Source organism: Rhipicephalus microplus, unplaced genomic scaffold, assembly GCF_043290135.1.
Source record: "Rhipicephalus microplus isolate Deutch F79 unplaced genomic scaffold, USDA_Rmic scaffold_13, whole genome shotgun sequence".
In the NCBI taxonomy this organism is placed as follows: Eukaryota; Metazoa; Arthropoda; class Arachnida; order Ixodida; family Ixodidae; genus Rhipicephalus; species Rhipicephalus microplus.
In genome coordinates this window covers 35,182,876-35,202,064 of record NW_027464586.1, presented here as the reverse complement: position 1 = coordinate 35,202,064, position 19,189 = coordinate 35,182,876, and the positions used below count along the sequence as shown (strand labels likewise).

At 45.4% G+C, this 19,189-nt stretch overlaps 1 long non-coding RNA gene and 1 other non-coding gene across 2 annotated transcripts in view; one reads left to right on the top strand and one right to left on the bottom strand.

Moving 5' to 3' along the window:
• Nucleotides 1-3,639: 3,639 nt before the first annotated feature.
• LOC142784069 (uncharacterized) lies at nucleotides 3,640-6,299 on the bottom strand. The gene is made up of 2 exons (XR_012888593.1): nucleotides 6,224-6,299; nucleotides 3,640-4,214 (listed from the first exon to the last, which is right to left on the bottom strand). It is a non-coding gene; the product is annotated as an uncharacterized LOC142784069 (long non-coding RNA).
• LOC119164616 (uncharacterized) overlaps nucleotides 4,188-19,189 on the top strand; it is a 40,959-nt gene continuing 25,957 nt past the window's right edge. Inside the window, exon 1 of the transcript XR_012888592.1 lies at nucleotides 4,188-18,168. This is a non-coding gene — a transcript (uncharacterized LOC119164616). The remainder of the gene's footprint in view (nucleotides 18,169-19,189) is intronic.

Below are 19,189 nucleotides of genomic sequence, written 5' to 3'. Positions count from 1 at the left end.
CTCGATGGTTGTCAGCGGCCAGTCAGTGTAAGCTGCCAGCACGTCATCGTTCATCGTTCTCTTCTATGGTAGGCGCATCTGCAGCTGGTGCTCCCATAATACATATCAACAGCCTACTAAGACCCTTCATGCACTGTGGTCACACCAAATTCGCTGACATGACGCTTTATACTGACTGAGTACCGCTCTTTATCTTTATCTTCCTTAGTGTTAGGTACTCATACAACATACTGTTCTGCACTATCAACATAAAAGGGACAGCACATACTCTTATATCTGTAAAATATGTTGAGCCCTCTGTCTAGCACGCCTTTAAGACGACGGCAGTCAGAAGAAAGCAAACGTAACACATTGCATTGAAGCCCAAACGAAGTAGCGTCATCTCTGTCAAATTGTCCAAAGCTTTAAAAAATGCGCCTTTGAAAATGCTACACGCATGGCTAAAGTGTTTGTAAAGTTAAAAATGAAGAAAATGTGGTTACCTGGGGTGCAGCCGTGCTGGAAAGAGTTAAAGGAGTTCATTGCCTCGTGAGTAGACCGCCGCAAAAGAGTCCATCAAGTAGAGGTGGAGTTTTGTTGCATTACGTTTGCCCTTCTCTCATCCTGACAAGCTAAGTAGGGAGGGATGGCATGAGAACCTTTACATCTCCTTCAAGCACGTGCGCACATGCTTTGCTTCAGTACCATCACATGCGCGTGGCGGCATCTTGCGACGGCCATGGTAACTGTGCAGATGCTCAAATCAGCCAATGGCCATGAATTTAGGTATATGGCACCGTCATTTGGGTATATAGCATCATTTGTCAGTAAAAGAGAGAATAATTTTGAGCCAAATTCGAGCACAAATGTCAGCAGCATGTCGCACTTATTGCTCACTTGTTCTCGGCAGCCTCGACTACCATTCGACAGCGTGTCCTGACTGTGCTGAAGAAGTGTGGCATGGCCCCTTTGAGGCATGCACTCTCAGTGAAATAAACGATCACACAAACTATTGTTCATGGGGCCTTTTGTAGTTGAAAACCGACAGAGTGTCTACACGAATCAAATTTATAAGAACACGATCGCACTATCAGCTCGGACATGATGCAGACTAAAACACTGATGTTAAATGCTGGTGTTACCTCTTGTGACTAGACCCAGGTGTAGTTAAACGAGTAGTTTAATGCAATGTGCAAGCAGAATAGACATAGCACAAAGCAGCTATAAAACTTCACTGATCCAGTTGGCAAATTAGTGCTCAATATTATTTGGTCATTTGGAATACCAGTTTGTTATGCCTGTCATCACTAGTAGGCAGTGGCCATGAGCCTTGAACAATCCTTTCTGCCTAAAGCAGTGTCTCTACATCAAGTATGTGCTTTTGTTCTAAAGTTGGGTGAGTAAACCACGTGAGTGTAGGAGAGACCTGTTTTCTTGTGCCTAGTCAGTGCACTACTTTACCTTCAGGGTGTGATGCGTTCATTGTAGTTTGAAACCATACCGAGACATTTTTACATTTCCAAGTCAATTTGTCAGACAGCGTCATGGTTATTATCTGAGTGCTTTGTTTGAGGTGCTTTCCTGTCATAAGCGTTACGTGAGAGCAACCTACCTGAAGAAGTTTATAACCAATGTGCTGCCAAAATCTGCATCAAGTGGAGGCTGTTGAAACAGCAGCGCTGATGCTATACTGTGGAATAATGCAAGCTTAATTACTGAGAAGACTCAACATAGCATCAGGTATAAAAGGAAGCAATATTGAGCCATTTAGTGTTGTAAGCACGGTTGTTCACTTTGGATAGTGTGAAGAGTGCATGACGAAATCCCAAACTATTATTTGTTTCACCCTGTCTATAAACAAATTGCCTCTTGTTGATTGTAGTTTCAATCAAAGCACTTTCTTTGTTTTTGAGAATGAGGGCAGTTGATTGCCATAGTGATACTCAAGAAGAGTCCACCCTGTCATTGGAGAGTGTGAGAATGTTCTGGTAAAATTATGCTGTCAACCCTTTAGTGCAAGCTGACCTAGCATAATTTTTGTTTTTTTTTATGTGCTTTGCACTATATGCTTTTTGTGGCTCACATTCGCTTCCTTTCAGCTTCTTTGCGATGCTGTCACTAGTGTCTCTTTTATTGTATAAAAACTTTCATTTCTGTGAATCCCACTGTGTAATTTGGTTTTATGGTACTGTAAAGATTAGTAGTATGTCTATGCTAGGTAGTGGTAGCTTAACAAGGAACTTGGAAAGCGGACATTTGTTTACTTTTTTAGCAGCCTGTTCTACTGTGCAAAGTGTGCAACACTCCTGGCTCATCTTGTTTTGCTTTGTGTTTTATCATTCGTCACCTTCATGCAAAGCAGGTTTGGTTGTGCTGTTAAACAATAAGTGCTCATATTTGTTGGTTGTCATGTGATCTCTATAGTGGAAGAGATTTTCTCTTATCTGTGGTTGTGTATCTATGTTCTCGTAATTCTTGAATTACTTGAGACATTTTTTTCTTATTTTTAGTTGATTTCCCAGCCATGCTTGCTTGAATACTAGTAGGGTGTTAGAACTAAGGATTTTATGTGATTTAAAATTTACGTTGTAGTCTTCTCATCTTGAAGTGCACACAAATGCCATAGCATAGATTGCTCATCAGTATGAATTTTCTATTGTTTGAGTAACCACGCCGTTCGTGCCACTGCAACTACTAGCTCTATCATAGATAGGGAGTTGTGTTCTGAATATTTTATGTATAAAAGAAGTGAAAGGTCATGTGAACTGTCATTGCAAAGAGCTTGTCTTCAATTTGATGAAAACGCTGCTAAGAATTTCTATATTAAGCATAGGAGAGATCATTGAAATGATTCATTGTTTTTTGGTAAATTTTAGTGCTTAGGAAATTACAATTTCTCCTTATTGGGCACCCTGGCAAATTTACGCTTTTTTACATGTGATTGATATTTCTGCAAAAGGTACCAACTGTTGCATGTAACGGTTGGTTTAAAAGACAGTTTTCTTGAAGGTTAGCTCATTTGCATCGATTAGGTCAGTGTATTTCAGTACTTTCTTGTTGGTATTACGGTTTCAAATGCATTAAGTTGTCATAAAAGAAGGAACGCATGTAGTTGAGTTTTCCTTTTGTGGTCAAAGGGATGACAGGAAAATTTTCAGCTGTTGCTCTTTTGCGTCAAATGAAAGGCCATCTCAAGGATATTGTGCTTTCAATATCCTTGAGATACTGGGAAGCATAAAGTGTGCCCTGAAAAATTACACACAGCATGATTTTAAATGCTAGATTTGGTTCATACTTTACCTTGATGTCACAATACATTATGAGCTTGTTATGTGCTCGTGCAAAATATTGTAGCGTTTCTATGGTCGCTCCACTGTCCGGGTTTGCTAGTAAGGCACAAGCAACCATTTTGTAGCTTTAGTGCCTAGATGCTATTAATACTGGTGGATAAGTCGCCAAAATTGATAATGTAGCCTGACGTCACATGTGTCGATATTAGTTAGTGTGCCATGCAAAAACTAGTTTAATGTCAAAATGAAATATTTAGCAGAATTTTCTGAGTGTCATGGTTTGTGTTCAGGAGGTTTGTACGGCCAAGTAAACTTAGCTTCGAAAATTGTAAGTGCCTCTCCAAGCCAGTAAGTTGAAGTTGGACATCACTCGGGAAGCAGATGTCTTTACTATATTAATAATGAGTGCTGAGAGAATGTGTGTTTGAGTCTCAAAATGTTAGCTGGTTTGATTAAGTCGGATGATGTGATACGCCTTCCAGTGGAGCTGGCGATTGATTACCGATGCCCATGCCTCACTTGCAGGTGGGTTTCGAGGGGGCAGCCGGTCCTCTAGCCGAGCAGCAGTTCCACAGAATGTGCGACGATTTCACTGCACTTTTTGCAACTACTCCACCATTTACAAGCAGACACTACAGCGTCACCACCGCACACACACGGGCGAGCGACCGTTTGAGTGCGAGTTCTGCCTTAAGACCTTTGCCCAGAAGTGCAACATGAAAGCACACCAACGGCTCCACACTGGTGCCTGTCCCTACCGGTGCCAGTTTTGCCAGCTGGGATTCAGTCGACGTGAGCTCCTCACCGAGCACCTGCAGCAGGAGCATGAAATGCAGCTGGCCTTTAAGTGTGGCTACTGCTCGGGGGGCTTCCTGACTCGGCACGAGCTGTGGAGACATCTGCGCTCCTGTTCCCCTTGGGGGGCACCAGATGCCATTGTGGTACCTGTGACGCCACAGCCGTCACCAACCTGAAACTTCCTTTGTACATTATGTAATGGCACTGTTCACAGGGCTACTTTTTTGACATGGTAAGTGTTATAAAAAAAAAAAGGAACTACTTGCTTGCTATTCCATTTACAATGCTTTGTGGTCAACTTAGCCCAATGACATTGTGTGATACTGGACATGCAGCAGCCCTTGAGCACCTTCAACGCTGTTAGCAGGAAGCACAATTTCTGAGACCTTGAAGACCTAGAACCTCATCAAGTGCCTCAATACATTTTTATTTATATAAATATTTTTTCATGGCTCACGAAATTTTGTCTGGGCATCTAGCCTCAATGTGTATGCAATCCATAAGCAAAGCACATTTAGTAGTCTTGATTTTAGTGGATTGTGCAGTTTTGCTTGCTTTGTACTTAAATTGCTAAACAAAGCATTTTTTTCTTGATACGTTGTCTTGCCATAGAAAAACCTTTGAAAGTTTTTGTCATAAAGGACCTGTAAAATGTTTCCAAATACTTCTGTGAGCCCCACTGATATGATATTGTTAAAAAATGAAAAAAACAAACATGAGATTGCTAAACAAAGCATTTTTTTTTCTTGATAAGTTGTCTTGCCATAGAAAAACCTTTGAAAGCTTTTGTCACAAAGGACTGGTAAAATGTTTCCAAATACTGATGTGAGCCCCGCTGATATACTATTGTTAAAAAATGAAAAAAAAAAACATATCAGCTTGTTATACAGTTCCTGGTGATGCGGAATATGTAGGTGTATGCGTCTCGTTGGCATTAACTAGTAAATTTATCGTGCATAATCTTCGCGATATTTCCAACGCATCCAAGGATGCATTTGTGTCATGTGCATTTATTACTGCATTTTGCATAGGTCATGTAACATGATTCACTTTCAATAGTATCGTACATTTTTTTTCACATTGGTCACAGTTTACTGCTCTTCTATACTGGCATTTCTGCCTCTTTTTTAAAAGTACTCTGGCTTTTAAGCAGCCTCGATCGTCGGCACTTCCTTTTAAAAGAAGATGGGGGGACCCTGACCTTGCAGTTCCTCGGCCCATGTGCCATACTTGAAGCCACGCTGCACTGCACATGTGGGTCATTTGCATCTCATTCTCTCCATAGCAGACTGCTGTAACCATAGTCTCCTATATACTTTCTGTGTCTGCTCAGTTCTTGCCCTTTCTATTCTGTTGCGCCATCGCGTCTAGTTCACGCTGAGCCGACAGGGGGCACCTGCAGCCCTGACTAGTGCAGACGACGTGTACTTTAGCTGGTTACGTTGCGAGCATTACAAAATGCATAAATTTTTTAGACATAAATGTGGAAATGCACTATTTTGATCATTTTAGACAACTTTTCCATCAGTAGTAAGTATAAATGTGATTATGAATACATTTTTTAGGCAGACGTAAGTGTTTGAATGCGGTCTATGTATCTATTCTATGCCCGCGCTGTGCAGTATTCACGCTAAAACTGATACTTGTCTTCAAGAATATTAAAATTCCAGTACCACAGGGTTTTATAAGTGAATCTACAATACTTGTAGCTGGTAAGATCTGAAATTTGGTAAGATCTGATGACTATGACCCGTCCTTTGGTCCCTGCTAGCGTATACATTGAACTCTCGCCAAGTCAGACGTACTTGGCCGAATACTGAGTGAACGTATTTTCTCTGGTATAATGTGATCAAAATATATAGAAAATTTAGAGCTGAAGTCTGAATGTAAATTATACAAAAATTTTGGCGTGAAGGTTGGCTTCACGGCCCGATTTCCCAGCAATGCAAAGAAGGCGGCCTTGCATCATTACGTAGGTAGTTATTTTCTTCCTCCCGTGGTTTGCGCTGGGGGTGCCGATTATATGCAGCGGTGGTGTTAAATATTGTTGAATATATAATAGAAGAAAGAAGAGAATGATGTGTACGCACGAGCGGAGAGCTCGTGCCTGGGATGCGCAGGAAAAACGTTTGCCAGACATTGGATGCGTTTGTTACCTCTCTGAGTCATTAAATCTTTGTTTTTCGCTCACTCCACCGGCGAAGACACCTTTTCTTCTACAGGCGGGTTGTACAGAAAAAGATACGATATTCAGATGAGACGTGCCGAGTGAACAGCGCTGCAAACGAGCGTGCCAAAACTTCTTTAGAGGCCAACTGATAACTGCAATTGAAAGTGACGAAGCTTCGCACTATCATGGACATAAGTGAACAACAGAAAAGCCGCAATCCTTCGTGTCGTTTTATGGCTTTATTGCCTTTAATCTACGGCTGTGTTAACTGCGTACCTTCGGATCGTATTTGCTATCGATGAACTAGACGATAGCGACCATGCACGTTTTTCTGCGCAGCGGCTGCTGCAAAGACTAGTTTCATTTTCAATCTGTGTGCACTGCACTAGCCGTGCGCAACTTATGAACTGCATCGTTGCTATCTTTGTTCGCATCATTGCGGCTAGAAATATGGGGTTCAGTCGGTGTGCGTTGACTGCGCGTGTACTTTCATAGTCACCCATGATCGCGTTCGACACGACCGATTTGTGCTCGTAGCGGTTCCGACAGAATGCAGGACTAAGTCTGTGCTGCCCACATGCGCGGCATCACCTGGTGTGGTTGTCATTCACGATCGCAGGGCTAGTAATGATGAGTGCTAGCTTAGTTTTGAGCGCGTCGTGGAAAATATTTGGCGGGGTTTCTTGGGGATCGCGATTCTGCAGCCCGCAGGTACTTACACCAAATCTACCGGCAGCATCATGGTGGGTGGGCAAGCTGTTGCTGAGTATCTCAATCACAATAAATTCAGCAGGATGTGCGTGTGATGGCAGAAAGTGTGTATTAAATGAAAACACGGTTGTTGCGACAAGGCCATGCACTCTGAATGTGACAAGACGTCGAGAAATGGTCGAGTTGGTATTGGAGTTTTGTGGCAATCAAGGCAAGCTCCTTTTTATTACGGGGCAGAGAACTTCGTTAAAGTGGAAATATTCAGATGAAGTATTCGAGCCATTTTTAACCTTGCCTTCTATGGGCGGCTAACAGGAAATCGAAAATCATTCGTTGTGGTGGAAATTTCATTATAGTGAAATTCGTTATAGCAGGATTCGACTGAATATGATTAAACGACTTTGGGAGTAATTAAAGCAAAAACATTGCCAGATTATTAGAACAAAGTTGGAAAAAATAGCATTTTGACTCATATTGTGTCTCAATTTTTGCAATGTAGCGGTCCAAGTAAAAATATCGGATAGATATTAATATGTAGTATGATTTGTTACTAAAACATGCAAAAGTTTCAGATGAGCAGGTTTTGTTTTAAGGAAAAGAAAATTTTTCATCAGAACAACTACATTATAGTGCATATCTCACCATTGCCTCACCTTCAATGCATAGCTCATCAGATTTTCAGGCGCACTAACAAATCATTTCGAATGTGTACACCTAGGATACATCATTTGATCATGCACTCCAGTCGTAAGTGATCACGCATCGGACTATTCCTGAAACATAAAAACAGCTTAGGTAAAGTATATTATAATTAGGTCGTTGTATATTATTAAGAGCATATGTAATAATTATCAGAAGCCAAACACAATGCTCCACTACTGTCATGCAGGCAATCAACTGCCTTGTAACTTTCCCCCTTGGGACTGACAAGTGGTTGAAATATCCTGCCCTTTAACTCTTTCAGACGCCATCTATGGAGAACTTTGTAAATGTGTCAAATCGCTACACCGTTAATGCAAGGCACTCAATATGGTACAGTCGAACCTCGATATATCGAACGGCGCGGTTATCGCGAAATAGTTCGATATATCCAGAATTCGATATAAAAAAATTACGAAAAAAATGCGTCAACAGCTTGCTGAAAACAACCAACGAACCGTTAAAGCGTGGTGTAGTAAATACTCACTTGAAGATTCAACCATAGTATTTATTGTGTTGGTTTAAAATATTGAAAAAGAGTAGCCTACTTTTTGTTGGCCATGGCGTTTTTGACGACTGCGTCCTCAATATAGTCCAGGCGATCCATAAGCGATAGGCCGGTGCCTTCAATCACTGCGGCGCACAAGGGCCAAGGCAGCTGCGACCTCAGCTAATGTCGGGAGCGGGCACCATCAGCGCTTGCAGGATCCACCTCGGCAGAGTTTTCATTTGGCTGCTCAGCAGTAGCTTCGGCGACAATCTCCACATCCGTGAGCTCCGCCGTGAGCTCCGCCGTTCAGAGTTAGGCCTGTTGCGCACAGCGTGCAACAGGCCTAACTCCAAACGCACGAACACTGCAAGCACAACGACCGATGCCTGCGGATGCTACAAGGGAGGAGCTTGCAACAAGTGTGCAGTGTGCCGTTGACACCATAGAGACTGCAACGACTACAAGCTGCAAGGCTGCGGCGTGAGTCCGGGTGTAAAGCGCGCACATGGCGCGCCCATGCCGGCTCGCCTGACTGCTTTCCCTTTCTCGGCGGCAGCGCGGGCCGCATCCGAGACAGTCGTCTGTGTCCTTTCCCTCCTATACTTTCCTCCTCAATCTTTACCTCCCACTCCCCCTTCCGCCGCGCGAAGCCGTGTCGGTGCCTTCGTATTGAAAGACAATAACAGCTCCGCGCTTTTCTCTTCACTTTCCTCGTTCAAGAACTTTTACTGCAAGGCTGCGGCACGCGTATGCCACTTCGTTAAAGTGGCGCTCTCGGCGCCATCGATGTGTGCAGCATTCGTAAACGCCCACCGCTCTACCGCTACTTTCGAGAGTTGCGGGAAAGCTCGCCGCCTGTCAATGGAGCGCGGGCAGTTTGGGGTGGCTGAGTTCGATATATCCATTATATGTCAAACTTTGTTCGAAATAAAAAAACAATAATGCATACGATTTCCCGCGTGATATAGAAACCGTTCGATATAGGCAATAATTCGATATATCCATGTTCGATATATTGAGGTTTGACTGTATTGCGACAAAAATAATCATGTAATTCTCGAATGTAGGGGTCTTATAGCAGCTCATCCTAATTAACTCTTAATTGAATGTCTCATTACCCTAAAGTCATAGCTGCTTACTTTTTGCATAAATAAAGTAAGGTCTCAAGCAAGGAATATTGTTATACGACATCGGCAACGAAAGAGCATCATAGACGACGAAGACGATGAAAGCGACCGTGCTCGTGTTGTTGCTGTTGGGCCTCCATCTTGGCTGCAGCTGCCTCTGACTCTCCCTGCATATTTTGTAAATGTATTTATTTCATTTATTCTCTCACCCCCGTGACATTTGGTGGTGGTGCGGGGTACAACACGATATAACGGAGCTCCGCAGTGGCTGACGCTTGGATTTTTCCACCATGGCAAACCAGGGACTCACTCCCGCCGAGGCGACTACAACAACAACTGTTGTCTTTCCGCAGCTAAAAGATCCTGGCACGTTCTGTGGCACGGATGATGTGGACATCGAAGAATGGTTGCCGTTGTACGACTGTACAAGTAAGAATTACCGCTGGGGTGAAACTTTTATGTTAGGAAATATCCTGTTCTACTTGAAAGGAACAGCAAAAGTGTGGTTTGAGAACCATGACGATGAAATCGGAAGCTGGGATGCGTGCAAAGAAAAGATGCGCGCCCTTTTCGGCAAGTCTGTGGGTAGAAAGGCAGCGGCCAAGAAGAAGTTGGCATCTCATGCGCAAATGTCATCAGAGTCCTACGTGACTTACATACAGGACGTGCTTGCCCTTTGCCGAAGAGCAGACAACGGTATGGAAGAAACCGAAAAAGTAGCTCACATATTAAAAGGCATTGCAGATGATGCATTCAACCTTCTCACATGCAAGGACTGCAACACGGTCGATGCCATCATTAAGGAGTGCTAGCGTTTTGAGGCCGTGAAAAGTCGACGTATCACCCATAATTTCACTCGACTACCAAACACAGTAGCAACCTGGTCGTGCGAAGACGGGCCTGCACTACAGACGCCGTTAACTGCAGAGCACGTGACCAAGGGCATCAGACGTGAACTTGAAGCTCTGTCTCCTGCGTCCACGTGCTCCCATGCCTGTGACTCTAGCCCTCAGATGGTGCCACTGGTATATGCCATTGAGCGACAAAAGCTTTCGAATGCTGGACTGGCCTCCGAGTGCACTACAGCTCCCTCTCAGCTGATCGACCGTCGTCGACCCCCTGTTTCGTATGCCCAAAGCCAAAACCTTCTAGCGCACCCTCGCAATCCAGCCGAGTGAAGGACTGCTGACGATCGCCCGATTTGTTTCCTCTGCCACCATATCGAACACCTGGCCCGCCATTGTAACACTCGGTGGTATCGGCATCAGGCATCCTATGCGTACACCCATCGGCCAGAGAGGGATCATGGACGCTTTCAAACTTACCTGGAGTCGCCTCAGGCCACCAGTGAAGACGTTCCTTCCATGCCGCCATATCGTCGTCGCTCTCCATCTTCGCATGCTCACCAGTCCCGTTCACCGCTCTCCCGTCGCCCGTCGCCTCGCTCGCCCCAATTTGGCCGACTGACCACCTGCCGCGGGAAAACTAGATGATGCAGCTCCCGGAGGTGATGCTGCATCGACCACTTGCCCGCCAAATCCTCTGACCATGCTGCCGACTCGACGCAACCTTATTGACGTTGAAGTAGATGACACACCCGTTGTTGCACTTGTGGACACAGGGGCTCACATATCAGTAATTAATTCAGAACTTCGTTGCCGCCTTAGGAAAGTTTTAACGCCACCCACAGTGCCACTCATCTAGGTCGCCGTCGGCGGCATGTTTCCAGTGCTTGGAATGTGCTCCGCGCGTATAAGTGTGGCTGATTGCTCCACGACAGTGCTATGTGCTGTGCTCGAGAAATGTTCCCATGAACTTATCCTCGGCATGGACTTTTTATCTGCCCACTCTGCCCTTATTTATTGTGGAACAGGCATGCTTCAACTTGATTTACCGTGTTATCATGACGACCCAACACCAGCTCAACCCCGTCTGTGTTCTGCAGATCACGTTCGCCTAGCACCTCAAGCCGTTACTTACGTGAACCTGAGATCTGTCCCTCCTCTTCCCGGTGGTGACTACATGTTGACACCTATTGCTGACGTTCTGCTGGCCAAAAATGTTGCCGTGCCTCACACACTTTTGACAGTCACGGAAAATACAGCATCTCTTCCGATCCTAAACTTCAGCTGGTGCGCTCAAGTTATCCCAGATGGTATGACTTTGGCAATAGTTTGTTCTATAGATGCTGCCGTTTCGGCGTTCGTTGCCGAATCTTCTTCGTCCTCTGCTCCGCTCTCATCCTCGAAGAGCACAGCGGATGCCACCATCGACAAGATAATCGCTCCGGACCTTCTTCCAGCACAGACAGCTGACATCCGGCACCGGCTGAAATCCTATCGCGACATCTTTGATTTTGATGACCGCCCTTTGGGTCAGACATCCTTTGTAACTCATAGGATTAACACTGGAGACGGCAGCCCCATCCGACGACATCCTTCTCACGTGTCTAATGCTGAGCGACAAGTTATCGAGCACGAAATTGAAGAAATGCTCGCAAAAGACGTCATCGAACCTTCCTGCAGTCCATGGGCATCGCCGGTCGTGCTAGTGAAAAAGAAGGATGGCAGCTGGCGCTTCTGCGTAGACTACCGTCACTTGAACAAAGTAACACGTAAGGATGTGTATCCACTGCCGGGGATTGACGATGCTCTCGACTGCCTACATGGGGCTGCCTACTTTTCATCTATCAACTTGCGATCAGGATACTGGCAGATTTCTGTCAATCATCGAGATTGTGAGAAAACCGCATTCATCACACCGGATGGACTTTTCCAGTTCAAGGTTATGCCATTCGAATTGTGTAATGCGCTAGCTACATTTGAAAGGATGATGGACTCTCTCTTGTGTGGATACAAATGGACCACGTGCCTGTGCTATTTCGATGACGTCATCGTATTTTCACCAACATTCGAAAGCCATCTTAGTCGCCTAATGGCTGTTCTTGAAGTTTTTTGGACAGCAGGACTTCAGCTCAACTCTTCCAAATGTCGCTTTGGCTGTCGGGAAATCACTGTGCTGGGCCACCTTCTCAATGCTCGAGGCTTGCAACCTGATCCTGACAAAATTCGAGTTGTCAAAAGATTTTCCCATACCACGTACCAAGCAAAAGATTTACGGAGTTTTATCGGCCTTTGTTCTTACTTTCGAAGTTTCGTGAAGAATTTTGCTGACATTGCCCGACCACTTACGAAGCTATTGAAGAAGGACATGCCTTTTTATTGGGGTACTGACCAAGCAGCTGCCTTCAGCACCCTTACAACATTAATTACTTCCCCACCCATCTTGGCCCATTTCGACCCGTCAGTCCATACTAAAGTTCATACCGATGCCAGCGGACATGGAATTGGTGCTGTTTTCGCCCAGTGGCAACGAGGACAGGATCGCGACATTGCTTATGCCAGTCGCCTCCTTTCTCCTTCGAAGAGAAAGTTTTCCATTACAGAGCGTGAGTGCCTCGCACTAGTCTGGGTAGTCGGAAAATTTCGACCGTACTTGTTTAGCCGCACCTTTTCGATAATTACAGATCACCATGCCTTGTGCTGGCTGTCGTCCCTTAAAGATTCAATTGGACGACTTGGCCGTTGGGCCTTGAAACTACAAGAAGACAGCTTTGACGTGGCATACAAATCTGGCCTAATGCACCAGGTTGCCGACTGTCTATCCCGCCACCTCATGGACCCACCTGACCTTTCAGCACATGATTCTGACCCTTGTGTCTTTGCCATGTCGGCTTTCACCGACATACGCAAGGAACAGCTCAGCAATGTCTACTTGCTGTCTATCATGCAGAGTCTATGTTTGCCCCACGTAGACCCGTCGCTACACTTGTTCGTTGTACGCGATGGCATTCTTTACCGACGCTACACCAGCGCCGAGGGAACAGAGCTACTACTCGTAGTTCCTGCGATACTCCGATCCGCTGTACTTGAACAGCTTCATGACGCCCCAACAGCGGCACATCTCGGGGTCATGCGCACGTACGATCGCATGCGGCGTAGATTCTTCTGGCCAGGCTTTTACCGTTCTGTGCGTCGATACGTTGCTGCATGTGAGTCCTGCCAGCGCTCCAAACATTCCATTTTGCCACCAGCTGGTCCGCTCCAACCAATAGACACACCCACCGTTCCCTTCTACCGCGTCAGTCTTGATCTCGCTGGACCATTTCCTACTTCTCTCACTGGAAACAAGTGGATAGTCGTAGCCACTGATTACGCCACAAGATACGCTATCACACAAGCGCTACCGACAAGCTGTGCCAATGACGTCGTGGACTTCTTGCTTCATGGCGTAATTCTTCACCATGGCGCTCCTCGGCAGCTGCTGACTGATCGTGGTCGCTAATTTCCTTCAAAAGTAGTAAGTGACATCCTTCGCACGTGTTCGACGCGTCACAAGCTCACTACGGCCTATCACCCACAAACAAATGGTCTTACCGAGCGCCTAAATCGAACCTTGACAACGATGCTCTCCATGTACGTTTCCAAAGATCACCTTGATTGGGATAGTACTTTGCCTTATGTGACATTCGCGTACAATTCGTCATGCCACGACACCGCTGGCTTTTTCCCCTTCTATTTATTGTTCGGCCGCCATCCAGCGTTATCCTTCGAGACTCTTGTCCCATCAACTACGCGAACGGTTACAGTGTACGCCCGGGATGCCACTGCTCGGGCTCAAGTGGCCCGCCAAATCGCACGGGAACGTCTTCTTGGCTCGCAGCTCTCTCAGAAGGCCCGCTACGATAGCCATTACAGAGTAGTTTCCTACTCTCCAGGTTCATTGGTCCTCCTCTGGACACCATGCGGCCACGTTGGCCTCTCTTCGAAGCTCCTGTCTCGCTACTCAGGGCCTTACAAGGTTTTATGCTGGTTTACCGATGTCACATACGAGATTGCTTCGTTGGACACAGTCAGTCATCGTCGTCCACATGACCCGTCTCAAACCGTGCATATGATCCTACTCTCCTTTAGGCGCCGAGACGGCGCTGCCAGCGGCGGGGGGTTATGACATCGGTTACGAAAGAGCATCATAGACGACGAAGACGATGAAAGCGACCGTGCTCGTGTTGTTGTTGCTGTTGGGCCATCTTGGCTGCAGCTGCCTCTGACTCTCCCTGCATATTTTGTAAATATATCTATTTCATTCATTCTCTCATCCCCGTGACAATATAGTACAAATTTATTTTCTGTTATGTTCATTTTGAGCACAGTAAAATTCTTCTTTTCACATTGCTCGCAGGAAGCGGCACATCGCACGATTCATCGAACGTGGTAGTGCCTTCAGAAAAGTGATCATAAGTATCAGTACACTGCAAAACGAAGTTAGATAAAGTCTAACTTATTAAGCAGGAGGTTAAATTCATCCAAAGTATAATATATATTGGTCTCTCTCAGTGTCTACTTAATACAAATAGTGAAGATAAGTAATATAAAAGAACTTGTTGGGCTAGTTGCTATAACATTTCAAAAAATTAATTTGAGTGCGAACACACTATACATTCATGCACATACACACCCAGGAATCTGTGCGTGTTTGATGCAAGTGGTTGTTTATCTTATGTTCTGCATGATATGTGGCAGAGATCACTTCTTCCGGGAAAATGTAATATTCTGAAGTTTAAAACCTTACTCGAAACTCATTTTATAACCGCACCGTCATAATTTTTGTGTAGCCTTTCTCTCATTTTAATGCCACTTTTATCATGCTATTAGTTGTATAACGATTTCTGTTTTTATTATTGCCCTGTAATTCCAATTCTTGAATTGTAACCTATTTTGGGTTCTTGGTCTGTAATTGCGTTTGTGTATCCTTGTTCGACCCCCCCCCCCTTATGTAATACCCCGTCAGGGGCCCTATAGGGAAAATAAATGTTAAATGATGATAAAATGCTTGGCGCACACATAGTCGGTAGGCTGCAAGGCGCCATCAGCTCTCGAAATTGCCTGTCGCCATTTATTCAAGCGCTCTAGTTGGCACGGAGCCTTGAAAACCGACACACGCTCCGTACAAGTCCGATACTCTGACTTGCAGTTCGGGACAAAACGCCCCTTTCTCATTTCGAGGCGCAGCCAGCGACAAGGCCACTGACACATAATAGAACTCGTATGCAGCATCAAGGTATACATGCTCTGAATCACAAAGTGCAAATAAACACTGGCACTAGGCAAAGTGTTTCTAAATCACCAAATCCGGTGCACACAAAAATTTCAGGAAGATGTTCTTTTGCAATCTAATTTCAGAACAAGTGCCGTGCGAATATCTGGCGTTCCATACATTATCACCATTTCAAATCTGAAAGTAAACATCCGACAGAAGTCTATCTGGTCGGGTATGAAACTGGGAGATGATTTAGACTCCTACCAAAAGTTTTGAAAAAACCAGACGTTTCGGAACCGACTTGGTTCCTTCCTCAGGGGTGACTGCGGAGGCTACGTAGGAGCGTCGTCTTCAAAGCACACGAGAGGTGGCTAATGAACCCCCCCCCCGCCACCTCTCTCTCATTTTGCCGTGGAGCGCAGTCTGTGTGAATACACTGGGGGAAGGTTTCCGAGAGAGCGGTTGATATTATGGGCTGTCCTCTGTATGTGCCACGACTTGAGTAACAACCTTCACCTCCAGTTCGGCTCGCTTTCAAGAATGGCTGTAGCTTCGAAATTTATTTTGTGATCCAACTTCTCAGCATGTTCGGCGACTGTGCTGCACTCTTTGTAGAAATTCCACACATCGTTGGCTTGTTGCTTCAGTCGTTCCGGTAGGTTTTTCGTCTCGCCGATATACGACGAGGGGCACTCGGCACACGGAATTTTGTAAGCGGCACCGGGGCGCCTGTCCATTGTTGGCTGGTCTTTCGAGCGGGGGAGGACGCGGCCCAGCGTACACGAAGGCACGTGCGCGATGCGAACCCCTTCCTTCCTGAAGATCCGCGCTAACATCTCGCTGGTTTCCTGAACATATGGAACGGGTACGAGTTTCGGGGGGCTGCCAATTGAGATTGATTGGTGTTTTCGTATCCTCTGTTGCTCTGCGCGGCGGGTGGTGGCTCGCATGAAGTTTTTTGGGTATCCTCCGTTTTTTCTGAGATCAGCAATTATGTGGGCCTCCTCTTTCTTTCGCTCGGTGTCATTAGACACCGAGCGGAACCAAGTCGGTTCCGAAAGGTCAGGTTTATTCAAAACTTTTGGTTGGAGTCTAAATCACCTCCCATCTCAAGTTGCGCCACAAAAACTACTGGCAGCTTAAGGTCATTGGCGAACACAATCTGCCTGCGCGCTCCCCTTGTGCGGAGCGGCGAGTGTCAGCACCTAACTTATTCTTACACCTTGAGCGTAGACAACCTTGATATAAAAATTTTTCTTTGTGGACAATCTAGTAATTTTGCCCTGCTTTTTATTATTTTGGTACGAGCCTGCATCTTCCGCGGGCGTCCCACCGCTAACCAAGCATGAAGCGACGGCAGCATGTACAACGCACTCGTGACCCTTGCGACAACCACGTGAGAGCGAGCGCTCGTTATTGCACGTGGGTGAGCACGAGGCAGGCAGAGAGGCCTGCATACCAGCAGCCAGCATTGCCGCTGTCCTTCCTGTCGCGGGTGGATGTGTGTCCCCCCCTCCACCTCTCCAATCTAAAAACATTAAAAAAAAAAACTACTCTTGTGTTGACAGTGCCACGCTTTTAGTTAGCGTCACATATGTGGGGCCGCACTGCATATGGAGGGCGCTTTACCGTAATGTTTTGCACGGTGTCCGTGTTGTACGATCTTTATTTTCGACGCCGTGTGTGCGTGTATGGTTTCACTGCGTGCGCATGGTGCGGCCCGCGACAAAGTTCAGTGATGCTTTTTTTTCATTTTTTTAATGCGGACAATGGTCATGTCACTGCCGAGAGAATGTCGGATTAGGCGCTGATAAAAACTCTCCAAGACAACGGTGGCGACGGACCTTCAGAGGTCGACTCACCACGCGCTTCCGTCTTGCGCCGCGTCGCGAGTTCGCAGGCTCGTAGCTTTCATGATTAGACGATTAGCTCTGGTACATTGAATGCAACGCATGGCGCATTGAATGCAAAGTAAATCAATGAATACGATAGCAACAAATTGTAATGTTAAACGAAGTGTATCTGCCAGCCAACTCTTTTGGATCCGTTCGTTATTGAGGAACTACGAAACGCTGATGTTAGCAAATACGGCTGCTGCAGGGAAGGGAGAAGTGCTCCTTTCACAGTCTCTTCGCGTTGATAGCGCACTGACATACTTGCCGTTGCTGAGATAGCACGCGTGCCAGCGATCGCAACCCCCATTAAAATTGAAGCTCATTGTTTTTGCTACTTGAGCAACCCCCTCCTCGCGTTTTTTTATGCTCGTTCAAGACGGGTGGTATCCATTCTGTTTGAACATTCGACGGCAGTTCTAATACGCGGGGTATGTTATCATCTGCGCCTTCCAGGCGATAGAGATAGGCCGACTCATTTCATCTGTGCTTCAGCAGCGTTCGCACGCTTTCACTCACCTGTGAAAGATACGATGCGCTGGCGGCATTTTAACAATTTAGACTTGTTATGGAACATGCCGGCGACGGCAAAAAATCTGCCGAGAGTGTCCATATAATTGCTATTGCAATAATAACAGAGTTTTTTTACCTCTAAATAAGTGTCTTGGGTTAGCTCTGCCTTAAGTACCCCTCTTGTTTAATTTGGGCTTTTATTTTGCAAATTTTCCTACTGAACCTGCATATAACAAAGTGCTCTTTATAACAAACTTTAAGGGAATTTATAAATTTATTATATCAAAGTTTAACTGTATAACAGTAATACTAATACGAGTGACAGCGGTTGTATGACATGCATTATTCGTAGCCGAAAAGCCCTTGCAAGAACCTCATGCTGACGTCCTATGCAGTGAAGGTGAGGAAATGGCAAGCTTCCTACTACCTAGTGTTTGTTCAGATGGAACATTTTTTTCTTCCTTAAAACAAAACCTACTCTTCTGAAACTTTCTGCATGTTTTATTGACAAACCATAAATACAAACCATTACTGACAAATCATAAATATAATGCCTTGCCCAGTAACTACTTCTCACACTCACATATACCTGCACGATTTTTTTCAGCATGATTGGAGATGGTCGAAAATTGGCGAGGCAATATCAAATTTCTTGTGCTTCAAATCCAATGGAACAGCACTTGTGTGGTGTGAATGCATTTATGCTTTTCCACAAATATGCCCTATTCACAGATCTTCATCCACGAGGGCTTTTTCATAAATTTCTTCCATCAGCACATCCCAGCTGGTAATCGCTTTTGCGGTAATACCGCCTTAAAGGCACAGCCCTTTTGAGCTCGTGTGAGTGTTAGGACACCAATTCCAATATTTTACTCACTCATGTTTTAATATGTAGTCTGAATAATTAGAGTATGCCTCCTTGCTTGAACAGCCGCAGTGTTTGAATATGCGCAGCTGTCAGCTGGGCCTTCTGATTGCCTAGGTGTCAGGAGGCCGAATGTGAGACAGCTATGCTATGTGGTACATCCGCCACTCATCTACCAGGGTCATAGCACGGAACAGTGCAGACACATGGGACAAGAAAAACTGACAGGACTTGGCGTTGATCTTGTGTATCCGCACTGTTTTCTACTATAAATCTAAGCCACCAAGCACAAGTTTGTACCCTTTGTTCCAGGATCAGTAGCTCACGATTGAGAAAAATAGTTTCACTTAAAGGCGAAGCAGTGAATGGGACAACAAATTGTTTTGTTAAAGCGAAGTAAGGTGTGGGGTCTCAGTATGCCGAGCGCCACCAAGCTCTTGGAGTGAACGGACACAGTAGACACCGTCGAAACAAGCCAAGCCAACACACATACATTTATTTAACTACTTTTTGATCGACGATATCATCAGCCGAATTATTATAACATCAATCGTGA